The following is a 13,019-nucleotide window of genomic DNA, read 5'->3' as shown; positions in this document are numbered from 1 at the left end:
ATTTAACTAACCTTCATTCAGCATACACATTAATGTATGGAAAGGTGCTTTCTGCTTCGATTTCACAGTTCACTGCCTCAGTCTGTTTTGATCTTTTTCTATCTGTTAGAGCATTTTCCTACTTTAATTATTTCCATATGGTCCCGTGGCAGCATTTTAAAGTCTATAGAATATAAATAGAACTTCCCAACCAGAACTTCACATGAAAAACGACGTATAGTGAGCTCCCCGTTGTGTTTCTCGGGTAAGGAAAAAAGAGCCTTGCAATTTGGTTAAATCTTGCAATGTGTAGACTACTTCATATAAGTTACAATTTTGCATAAAATGTAGAATTCCGTAGCGAAGAACGAGCACGTCAGCTAGTATCTATATGTACAGGGTCATTCAAATAAACTGAGACCGAACGCACAGTGTTTGTACTGTGCGTTACGGCAGCTGTCTCGGCCGAACTAACGTCGCTCGCGGCCGCCCTGCTTTTAAGCGTGTGTACAATCTTATATGAAATCTTACCTTATAAGGATGCTGTAAGTGTCGTCCTTTCTGAGTTATACAGACGTTGCATCTGGTAACCACACTCTGGGTGATGCGAGTGAGAAATGCCACTGTAATTTTTCTGACTTCATTTGTGCGAGGATTTGTTCGATACACTTTTTCTTTCAGTTTACCCGACAAATAAAAATCACACACTGTTGTATCTGGAGAACGAGGGGAAAATAGACTAGCACTGATCACTCTGCAAACACTTCCGAGATTGCATGAGCAGGGGCTGAATCTTGCTGAAACCACCCACGCGATTTTTCTTCTTCCGTTAACTGATGTAAGAACGGCGTCTCGAAAAAAAAAAAAAAAAATTAGGCCCGATTATTCGTCTTGCACTAACAGCATACTTAAAACCAATCTTCTTATTATAATGAGGGACTTCATAAACATCATTAGGATTTTATGCATACTAATAGAGAGAGTTATGACTGTTCACACGACCATTAAGATGAAACCAGAATATTTACATACGAAAATACAGTGTTGCAATGATAACTGTGTCACTATGTTAACAGATGAGATTCAGATTGGCGACTGATGCTTGCCAGGTCGAACACGTGCAGGCTGCTTGCAAGGTTAAGAACTATGCGAGCGCCTCCCATACGGCAGCTTACGTATCGGAAAGCAAAAGCGCTGCTTCGACGGTCTTAGTTTATATGAGAGGTCCTGTCTCTAGTAATTAAAATTTCATGTCGATGTTGTGCACACAACTTTCATAGTGAAGTGTGTATAGGGTTAGTTAGGGTAATTAGGAGCATGGGGTAATTCCGTCCTCCTTCCAGTTTACCCTTACAACTTGTATCTGTAATTTTCTTCCGTTGTTAATAATAATAATAATAATAATAATAATAATAATAATAATAATAATAATAATAATAGTAATGCAATTGCTCCTACGTCCCACTAATTACTTTTACGGTTTTCACTTCTTCACTTGGTATTCCTGCAACATGAAGATATCATTTTTCGTGCACATTGTAAGGGGTCAAAAAGGGAAATGGATGGAAATATACCATAGTTTGAATTATCCCCGCTGACCCTACATTCTTGGACCGCTTTGCTAACTTTTGAAGTTGCGAATGACATATCCCTAACACTGAACATTGGGTATATTTAGTACATGAATACACGGTAAAGCAGAGAAATATTTAGGATAGTGTCATGTACAGCAAAATAACACCTAGTATGGTTACTAATTAGTGGAATATTCGTTACAATATTCGCTAGACATTTGTCTGGTAGTTATTTTTTGTTGTACGCACAATATTTCGTCGAATTTATACAAGTAATTCAAATGTCTTCTTCTTCTTCTTTTCCTACCGCTTTTCTCTCACCTGTGGGGTCGCGGGTGCGAACTGCGAATGTGAATTTGGCCCTGTTTTGCGGCCGGATGCCCTTCTTGACGCCAACCCTATATGGAGGTATTTAATCACTATTGCGTGTTTCCGTGGTGGTTGGTAGTGTAGTGTGTTGTGTGAATATGAAGAAGAGAGTGTTGGAACGGACACACAGACCGAGTCCCCGAGCCAGAAGTATTAATCAGAAACGATTAAATTCCCCAACCCAGCCGGGAATCGAACCCGGGACCCTCTGAACCGAAGGCCAGTACGCTGACCATTCAGCCAACGAGTCCGACAAATAATTCAAATAAGTATGAAATATGAATCAGTGAAATTATCATCTCCTTTTCCTCCCGTATTAAAAGCCGCGGTGCCATCGACACAACAAATATAATTTAAATTAGTTCAACAATGCAACTGAATATAGAGACAAGCATTAATTTAAATTTAAGTTAGGGCTAAGACAAACTGATTTTTGCGTAATACTGCGTGAGATGCAATGAAACTGTTGTACTTGAACTTTGCAGAGACAAGTTTCCTTCCCCGAACATTCCTAACAGACATTGATCAAAGTTACCAGAAATGCACGGACACACTGTAGGTACTGTGGGTTCAACCGGTGAGAATTGAGGCAACACGTAGACGAACAACTTAATTTCGGTTATTAACGTAATAATTCTGTGACAGTGAAAGTAACAGAACAATGACATTTATGTCACAATAAGAGTCCATTACCTGTGCGCAGTTGTGTTGTCGGTGCGGCCTGTTCTCAAGCTGTCAGCGCCCCCACCTGTCGCCCAGGCCTGCAACACAAGCAATATGAACGTCAAGATGTCGCCTCTATAATGACAAAACGATCACTGTGAATTTGCTTGAGTAGATATTTAACACACTATCGACTTTTACAGACATAGTCGAAGACACATAGTTATACAAGAAAACAAAAATGCAAATTACAACATAGTTATAAAACAAAACATAATTTAAATTAAAACACAACTTGAAAACAAAATACAAATTACAACAAAACAATGTGTAAATTAAAATACATTATAAAACAAAAACAAAACATGACAAAAATTACGAAAATTACAAAAGAAAACAGAACGAAATTTATGACAATTATAAAACAAAACAAACTGGAAATAACATCAAATTTTAAAACATACTGATTACGAAGAGTTATAAACAGAAATATTCAAATTGAACAGAATCATAAATTTCAAAAACATGCAAATTCCATATAATTAAAGAAATGGAAAATATAAACAAGTCAATTTTAAAATAAAAAATACATGCAAATTCAATACAACTATAAGAATTACGGTACATGAATGCATTTTAGTATGCTTCCATTTGTGGGAAGTACCGTAGTCACCCCAACGAGTAATCAATGATATCTGACATATAACAAAATAGGTAAAAAAAACGTTTCAATGGACTCACTTGATAACAGGGACATTTACTTCAGTTTTCAGATTGTCTGAAGGAATTAGCAAGTTAGTTGGAAAATTGAAATTAGGTCGGGAAGTTTCCTCATACGAACACTGGATCATAATTTGTGTACGGGATTCTTCTTAATTCTACAGAACTGAAAACAGTTCCAGAAATGCTGAGAAACAGAATACGGGTAGTATATTATTTTCGCTGCAATAAGCCACAATAATTAAGTGTACACGATGATATACTACATACTGGCAATTCTCCTGAGGAAAAAGTACGCGACGTTTTGAAGATGTAAGATTCAGCAGAACGCTCGCCATCCAGGTGCATAGAGAGTTCATACTGCTTACAATAGCCTATGATGTAAAGACATTTTAACAAATATTTCTACATAAATCATCATGTGTGCATATCATATCCCGAAGTGGTGCACAACCAGCGGACGTGAGCTGCACGTCCGTTTTTAACCACATACAGTACCTCATTTCGCTGTTTTCCTCGAGTGAGTGAAGCCGTGTGAGGGAGTGCTCTCTGATACGTAGCGTAGTACGCGTGTGGACCGGAGTTGCGACAATTTCTGCTGCTTCTTACTGTATGTTAAGTGACACTAAGTATTCCAAATCCTGATTATGATTTACACTTTATAATAATCTCTAATTAATAGATAGTAGTTTATACGAGGAGGCTGGGCCACCCCTTATTTAATCTAGTCAAATCCTTGACGAACATTTGAAATCTTATCAGCCAGTGTAGCGAGTGATTTACAAGTGTTGAATTCTCCGGTAAGTTACGACCTCGCTATGGGAACATTTCCCAACATAAAAGAAAGTTCAGTAGAAAATTCCACTGAAAAACAGGGACAAGAAACTGTTTCGCCTACCGGCAGATACATCAATTAATGTGTTACTACAATCCCAACTTTCTGTGAATAACAGACCAATTCTAATCCGGTAACAGATGATCCGCCTAGCTTAAATGAGTCTGTAGTCTCTACTGCGTCATCAAGCAATACAGATCAACCTCGAATGACTGCTTATCATTAAAAAAGACCAAATCGTTACCAACACGATTCGGCCGGAACATACTACATTTGTGGTGACGGAAAGCAGGGCAAAGTTGGAAAATTACACCCACTGGCCCTAAGAAAAATGTTATAATTCAGCTGTTTCATCTGTCCGACACGTAATTAAAACACCTCTTCAAATCGGACGTAATCGGATTAAAACTGAATTCACTTGCACTCAGGCTGCTAATATGGTAGTATGGCAGGTTGACTCTTATCTATATAATCCCTATTCTCTCTGTCATTCACAATTACAGTGGAACCTCGGATTGCGAGTAACTTGGTCTACGAGTGTTTTGCAAGACGAGCAAATATTTTAAATAAATTGTGACTTGATAAGCGAGTGAGGTTCCGCAATACGAGCGTCACGTGTACGTATGTTTCCACCTCCCTTGTGCCTTTGTTTTCCCCTCCCCCTGCCACTCTCTTTCCTGGGAAGTGTGTGTAATCATTTCCCGCGCTGGACTTCAGTTGGCGTGCCTCGCTCGCATAGTCAACACCGTACGAGTGTACATGTTTTGTTCCTGTTATCTGTTATTTATTTATTTATCGTATGATGTACACAGAAAGATTATATAAATAAGTATGCAATATATACACAATATATACAAACAGAAGCCTATAGTTCCAAATCAAGCCCTTTGATCCATTTTAAGGCCTCCTCAGTTGCGTTATGAATGTCCTCCAAAGGACCTTGAAATGCTCTCTGTGGACACTTGACAATTACATGGTGGATGGTCTGTGAGGTAGCTCCACAATCACACCCAGGAGACTTCTGCCAGCCCCATTTATAAAGAGTATAGCCGCATCTTCCTTGATTGACTCTAATCCTGTTTAGAGTCCTCCATTGACGTCTGGGTAGATGGAATCCGGGAGGTTGAACATGAGGTAGGGTCACAAGATGTTGATTGGGAACAGAAGACTGTTGCCATTGATGTAACCAGGCGTTCGTGATGGAGAACCCAGATTCTTCCAGTGTAAGTGCAGCGCGCCAGGATGGAGATCTAGACTTAAGTCGTGGAGAGGCAAATTGATTAATATCTTGATGAACGGGGAGGTTGGAGTCCTGGCTGGTCTTCTTCCACAGTTTTAGAAGAGCTTCAGACCTTCTTAAGCAAGGCGGTGGAATATTGCTGAGTGTAGGCAGCCAGGCCACGTTTGTAGAGCGAATGCAACCAGTTATAATGCGCATTGCTTGATTTAGTTGAGCATCAATCTTCGCAGTATGAGCACTGTTCAGCCAAGTTGAAGCGCAGTATTCGGCAACTGAATAGCAAAGGGCTAGAGCAGTAGATCTCAACACTTGGTTGTTTGCGCCCCAAGAGGTGCCGGCTAATTTTTGAAGGATATTATTCCGACTTTTAATCTTGGCGGCTGTGTTGTTAATATGATGTTTATATGTTAGGGATCTGTCTAATGTGACTCCTAAATATTTTGGGAAGGGACAATGCTGTAAGGATTGATTTCTGATTGTTATTGAAGGCTTGTAGTTGGCAAATTTATTTCTGAGATGGAACACAGATACAACAGTCTTTTGGAGGTTTGGACGAAGACACCATTTTTGGAAATATGTGTCTAGCTTTTTTAGATCTGCTGTAAGTATTTGTTCAGCTTCTGGAAAACTTGGTGTTTGACTAACCAGTAGTATATCATCTGCGTAAATAAATTTCCTGGACTTAGTTGCTGGTAAGTCAGCAGTATAGAGGTTGAAAAGTAAGGGTGCCAGAACAGATCCTTGTGGAAGTCCATCATTCAGTTTGTAGATTTTGCTTACTGCATCATCCGAGAAGATCTGAAAGTTTCTGTTGCTAATCATATTGCCAATGAGATTTGTAAGCTTGACACAGGGGATGGCAGAGATAAGTTTTAGCAGAAGCCCTTCTCGCCAAACAGTATCATAGGCTGCTGATAAGTCTAAGAATACAGCCATACTAATCTTCCGATTCTCAAATCCATTTTCAATATGAGAAGTCAAAGCAAAAATTTGGTCATCGCAATTTCTTCCAGGTCTGAAGCCAGCTTGTTCTGTGGGAAGGAGATTATTGATGGTTTCTGAAATCCTATTGTATATTAGTCTTTCCAGGAGCTTTAGAGTAACACTTAGCAGTGCAATGGGTCTGTAGCTTTCCACTCTCAGAGGGTCCTTTTTGGGTTTCAAGATCGATATTACTTTGGTCTTCTTGAATAATGAAGGAAGGTTACCTGTCTCCAAAATATTGGAGAAGAATTTGGTGAGCCAAGTGATTGTTGCAGGTCCAAGATGTTGTAGGAATTCTGGGTAGATGCCGTCTATACCGGCTGCTTTCCCGGATTTTATGTTCTTGATGCCTTCTAGGGTTTCCTCTCTTGAGAAAGGGCAAGAGAATTGGGATGATTGTTGTTTTGCTAATTGTTTTTTATGTTTCAGTGCTGACCGGATTTCCCTTACAACTTGTTTATCTCTATTGATCTTTGAGATAGAGATCATGTGTTTGGCTAGATCGTTTATGTTAACACTCAGCTTCTGTCCACCAGCTGGCTTTGATGAGTCAAGCTTTCTAATGAGAGACCAGGCCTTTCTACTTGAGTGGGTAAAATCAAGAGATGACACAGTGTCGATCCAGATTTGTTTTCTATTGTCATTCAGTGATTGAATAAGTTTTGTGGCTGTTTCATTGTTGCCATTTTCCTCAAATTCTTTAAGAAGGCTCTCGCTCTCTGCAGTCCATCCAGGAATATATTCTTTACGGCATCCTCTTGGAATGCAGCGCCGAGCAGCACCTTTTATAACTCCAACGAATCTGTCATAATTATTAAAGGTTGGCTTAATCCATCTTATATTTGCATCAGTTTGTTTTGTAAATTTTTTCCAATTAGCTTTTTTAAAGTTCCATCTAGGTTTCGGATAAGATCGAATGACAGGAATATACATGCCAATTTGGAGTATGACAGGCCGGTGTTGACTGTGAGGGAAATTGTTGAGAACTGAGCGAAGTATCTGGTTTGGAGAGTTTTGGGATTGGGTTATGAAGGAAAGATCTGGAGTATATTCCTTACCCCATCGGGCAGAGAAGAAGGTTCCTTTTTCTTTAGCATCGTAGATTAATTTAAGATTTTCCATATCCATCCAGTCAACAATTGCCTCCCCATTTAGATCATTTTGTTGATAGCCCCAACATGTGTGATGACTGTTGAAGTCCCCTATGATTACGGTTGGGTGTTGTAAGGATGGTAGAGGAGGAGTGGGCCACTTTGTGTTTGGTGGCTTATATACGTTCATTATTGTTAGATTATTAATTTTAATTGTGACAGTGAAAATGTCATCACTTGAGCTACAGTCGACTACTGCGTAGTTGGTAATATTGTTTCTCACATAGGTAGCTAAGCCATACATCTCGTGATTATTGTGAGCCACTAACTTGAAGCCTGGGATCTTGCCTCTTATTCTTAGTTGCATTTCATTGGCTGTATGAGTTTCTTGTAGCGCAATGACATCAATCTGTTGATCTTTCAGAATTTTAGCTAGACATTCACATTTTGCTCTGCTGATGCCTTCGATGTTAAGATGGCATATTCGAATTGAAGGTCCGATTTTTCGGCTATAGACTTCCGGGTCCTGATAAGGACCGGTTTCTTTATTACTCTGTGCATTATGACCGAGAGGTCTTTTCAGACAGTTCGATCGCATCTCTTCGCCGTTGCTTTCTTAGCACCACCCGGGGGACACGTGTAGGGTAATTTAAGGTTTCACCTACGGACGTGAAGCAACGCTCGTCCCCCCCTGTTATCTGTGATATAACTGTTCTGCAACGATGGGCCCTGTGAACGAAAAGAAGGCTAAAAAGGAATTCGGTCGGAAGAAGGAGATAATTACAGTGGATGAATCTGTTCAATGACAATACAATGTCACATTTTCGTGAAATTCTCAAAAAGAGGCAAAAGCAACAGTCATTGGACAGGTTCCTCGTTAAAGTTACACGAAAAGAAAACACTTCCAATGAGCCAACAGATAGCAGTGATTCCGTTAGTGAAATTCGTGCTACACAGTAACTCTTCTCATGTCATCTCTCGTCTCCCTCACACCAACAATGATTCTATTGTAAGGTAAAGTGTAGTTTAATTGTTTTACGTTATATTTTGTTTTAGAAATGTTATGCGAATAAATGTTTTTTGTGTTGTGGACGAATCATCCGAGTTTCAATAGTTTCTTATGGGAAAATTTGCTTTGATATACGAGCGATTTGGATTACGAGCATGTTGCCGGAACGAATTATGCTCGCAATCCAAGGTTCCACTGTATATTGAATAAAGGACGACGTTACAGCAGGTGAAATTGACACCATATATATATATATATCTTCTTTACAAAAAAATACTATAAAACTCTCAGAAAACAGTGATTTTTGTAATTTTAAGACAATTACGTTTCTTCGACTTAAGTCGTGCCCACCTTCACCTATTGACATAAGGCCGAACTATGTTCATCCACAGTTTATTTTACTTGGGAGGTAAGAGGCCTTCTCTTTGGTGCTCATGGGACTTCATCCAAGTGGACGAAGAGGGATGGCGACACATACTGCAATGAATTCGCTTGCTAAAGCCAGAGTTTCGGGCTCGTCACCATATCAGTGCCAGCCAACGGAAGCAGAATAAGATAGAACACATCAACAATGTGGCGCCAGAGTTCAACCAAAGGGACACACGTGGCTCCCATATTGCTTGAGCCAAAACATTATTACTGTTTGTTCTCTATTGTTGATCAATTTACGATGCTTCGAACACGAGAATTCCCTAGTATTATTTGAGTTTAATTACATGTTGAAAGAAGTTGCATGTAGGAGAACAAATAAGAGACATTTACATATAATCGACAAGAAATTGAGAACGACTATCAAATTAGGTGCAGATGTTTTGAACTACTTTAAACGACATCAAATGACAGTGCCAGGAGGATTTTATATCTTCGCTGTTTCCGGCAGCTGTTCAGACAATTTTAAAATATTCTACCCTCTGGCCTAAAATGATTTTAAAACTAAAAATAGTGTAAATTGTTGGAGACCCAAACTATATCTGAAAGGTTATACAACTCAGAAATGGAGAACAGTCTCTAAAAGGAATTGTGAGGTATTGGTGCAATATTTGAGTCATGGTTTAAAACCAATGTTGTAGTTCGTTTCCCTGGATATAATGTGATCAGAGCAGATGGTAATGGTGATATTACCTTACTCTCGGCACAGTCTTTTACCTGATCAGCTATTACAATTGGTCGGTGTTATACATTAACCGGCTAACGGAGCTCCATGGCTAAATGGTTAGCGTGCTGGCCTTTAGCCACAGGAGTCCCGGGTTCGATTTCCGGCGGGGTCGGGAATTTTGACCATAATTGGTTAATTTCGCTGACACGGGGGCTGGGTGTATGTGTCGTATTCATCATCATTTCATCCTCATCATGACGCGCAGGTCGCCTACGGGAGTCAAATCAAAAGACCTGCACCTAGCGAGCCGAACCTGTCCTCGGACACTCCCGGCACTAAAAGCCATACCGGCTAACGGACATTTATCAGAAACGGAATTCTGGTACCATCTATCGCCTAAGGAGTCGATCTAACTGCTCGAATATTCACGGAGCTCTGTTTGAATTTGAACAGTTGTAAGAAAAAAAAAACGTAAGTGCCACTGTCATAATGAGGGGTTACAAGCTGTGCACCAAGCGTCTATCCGCCTTACTCAAATGATTGATTCACTAAGTGGTATATGGCGTTCTGTAACATCCGGCTAAGCGACATCGCACACCGTTTTACTGTCCATAAATATAAGCTGGCAGTCTGATTAGTAACAAGTTGCTTTACGTCCCACCGATACGGATAGGTCTTATGGCGATAATGGGATGGGAAAGGACTGGAAGTCGGAAGGAAGCTTCCGTGGTCTTAATTAAGGCACAGTCCCGGCATTTGTTTGGTCTGAAAATGTGAAACCATGGAAAACCTTCTTCAGGGCTGCCAACAGTGGGGTTCGAACCCACCATCTCCCGAATATTGGATACTGGCCGCACTCAAGTAACTATAGCTATCGAGCACGGTGGGATTAATAGCCTATGTTGGATACACTGTTTGTGGTGTGGTGTGCTCAGCACTCTTAATCTCGCATGATGACGAAAGAAAAACAACAAGAAGAAAACCTTGCGTTATTGTCCGTGGAACAGACGGAGGAGACAGAAAATAGAACTGAAAGGGACATGTCCCATATATCACAAGTATGTAGTACGAGTTATTGCTACAGGGCTTATAGTCCATTGTCGTTAGTGCGTGCTTGTTTTTTACTGTATGAAACTGTAAGTGCACAGTTGCCTGTTTGGATTTAAGTAACTTAATTTCACCAAGACGTTTAGTAATAAATACAGCAAGATCATGAACTTTCATTAAGTTAATGATTAACTACAACTCATCCACTAAGACGTGCTAACAGGTGTGCTAGCACAAATGATAAAGTTGTACCTGGAAGGATGTCGGTTCGATTCCTCGTCAGGTAGTCAGAATTTTGGAATGATAGTGCCACTTCCTTCCTTTTCTGCTATTTGCTGTACGAGTTCGACACTTATTTGCCTGTATGTTTCTGCAGAATTATTTTATAATAAAATAGTAGTAGATAATGTAAACCTATTATTTTGTTGCTGGTTCTTGGTCATTAACAAAAAATCTCACATATTGGCACTTAACTTCTTGTTGCATAATTTCATGTTCCGTAGCTCTTAGCATTAACAAGTTAACCGCCACGGTTTGGTGCTTAGCCGTATCTTCTGTTCGCAAACTCCAAATACGGCTAAGTTCAATTTGAGGAAAAAGAAGAACAATATTGCACTGAATGCGTTTTCTGCTGAATAATCTCATTACGCACACCACATTACCTAACTGTACCAAACATTAATTTATTTTAACTAAAGTATCTCTTCTAGGATGCTTTTAAATATGAACACCTTTGAACGCGTTTTGCTTAAAACTAAGATTTGACGCAGAGCCGCATGATGCATTACAGTACGCCACCCAATTACACAAAATTTCAACGTAACTCCAAGTTGTCGCAGCCCGGATTCATGTGCTACCTGTTATCTTCTCATTGGTATCTATATACTGCCCACCTAGGGTCATTATTCAGCAAGCACCAACAACTTGAAACTCCTTTCGTCATAAATGGAGATCTTAATACCCACAGCACAGTGTGGGGATGTGTCATAAATGCGCTCCATGAAGCATTGGACGATCATAACCTTGTCATTATGAATGATGGTTCATCTACTTTGATACCTCAACCCAACCGCCAGCCCTCAGCAATAGATGTTACCCTTTGTTCACTAGAAATCGCTAGATATGTCATAGGTAACTTAAGGCATCACTGAAGAGTTGTAAGGAAATGCCCGGCTCCATGGTTAAATAGTTAGCGTGCTGGCCTTCGGTCACAGGGGTCCCGGGTTCGATTCCCGGCAGGTTTGGGAATTTTAACCATCATTGGTTAATTTCGCTGGCACGAGTGCTGGATGTGTGTGTTGTCTTCATCATCATTTCGTCCTCATCACGACGCGCAGGTCGCCTAAGGGCGTCAAATCGAAAGACCTGCACTTGGCAAGCCGAACATGTCCTTGGACACTCCCGGCACTAAAAGCCATACGCCATTTCATTTCTAAGGAAATGAGGAGCGAGTAGTTTTCCGTTTCTTCTGATATTTACAGATCCCGTAAGTCGTAGTGAAAGACATGCAGTGCTGTAAACAGAGACTATGTAGGACTTGTGTAGGCAATACAGTAATCAATTTATCGAGAATAGTATGGTAGGGTACAAGGCAGTGCGTTGGGAGTGCACAGAAAATTACTTCTTCTCATTGTCCGGCTTAATGGTTAGCAAAGCGATCTTTGGTTCAGGGACCCTGGGATCGATTCACACCTGAGTCGGGGCAGAGTGTGGTTAAATCTCCTGGCTGAAAGACTGAATGTTTTTCTTAATTCACTCCTCTTCATTCAGACACGGCACAATTACTATCTTTCCACATAGGGTTGGCGTCGGGAAGGACACCCAACCGTAAAATGAGGCCACGTTCACACGCAGTATTCAAATCATACCCGCTACCCCACCAGAGTGTTGAAAACGTGTGTAAATAAATGATGAAAGAAAAAGTTATAAACAATGTTCCGTTGCGAAAATCAAATTATCATACATACGTCTTTCAGTAAAATGTGTGGCGCGGTGTTACCTAGCAACCGTGCAGGCTATGATGTGAAGTGTTGATGGATGGCCATGACATACAGATCCACGGCCTGTGAAGCTCTTAAGGTACTGTTGCTAGGTAGCATCACGCCACACATGTTGTTGCATGACACTAGGCCTATTTTGTTACACAAAATTTCGGATGAATTCCAGCTCTAAGACATATTCAAGTCAAAAGATAACTTCTTACAACCACCAAAACACTATTTTCATTCTCTCCCAATTTGTTTAACATTCGATAGTTCCTTAATCTGATACTTTGCAAGGTTTGAGTTAAAACCACATTGACTTTTCCTTAAACTTTTCGGCAATAATTGTACTTAAGCAACAATTTTCTGAATTAATTGGTTAAAAATACATAGTTCATTCAGAAAATGTATGCAAAGACACCGCTGTCTT

The sequence above is a fragment of the Anabrus simplex genome, chromosome 4 (assembly GCF_040414725.1).
Source record: "Anabrus simplex isolate iqAnaSimp1 chromosome 4, ASM4041472v1, whole genome shotgun sequence".
Taxonomy (NCBI): domain Eukaryota; kingdom Metazoa; phylum Arthropoda; class Insecta; order Orthoptera; family Tettigoniidae; genus Anabrus; species Anabrus simplex.
This window is presented reverse-complemented; position numbering follows the sequence as displayed.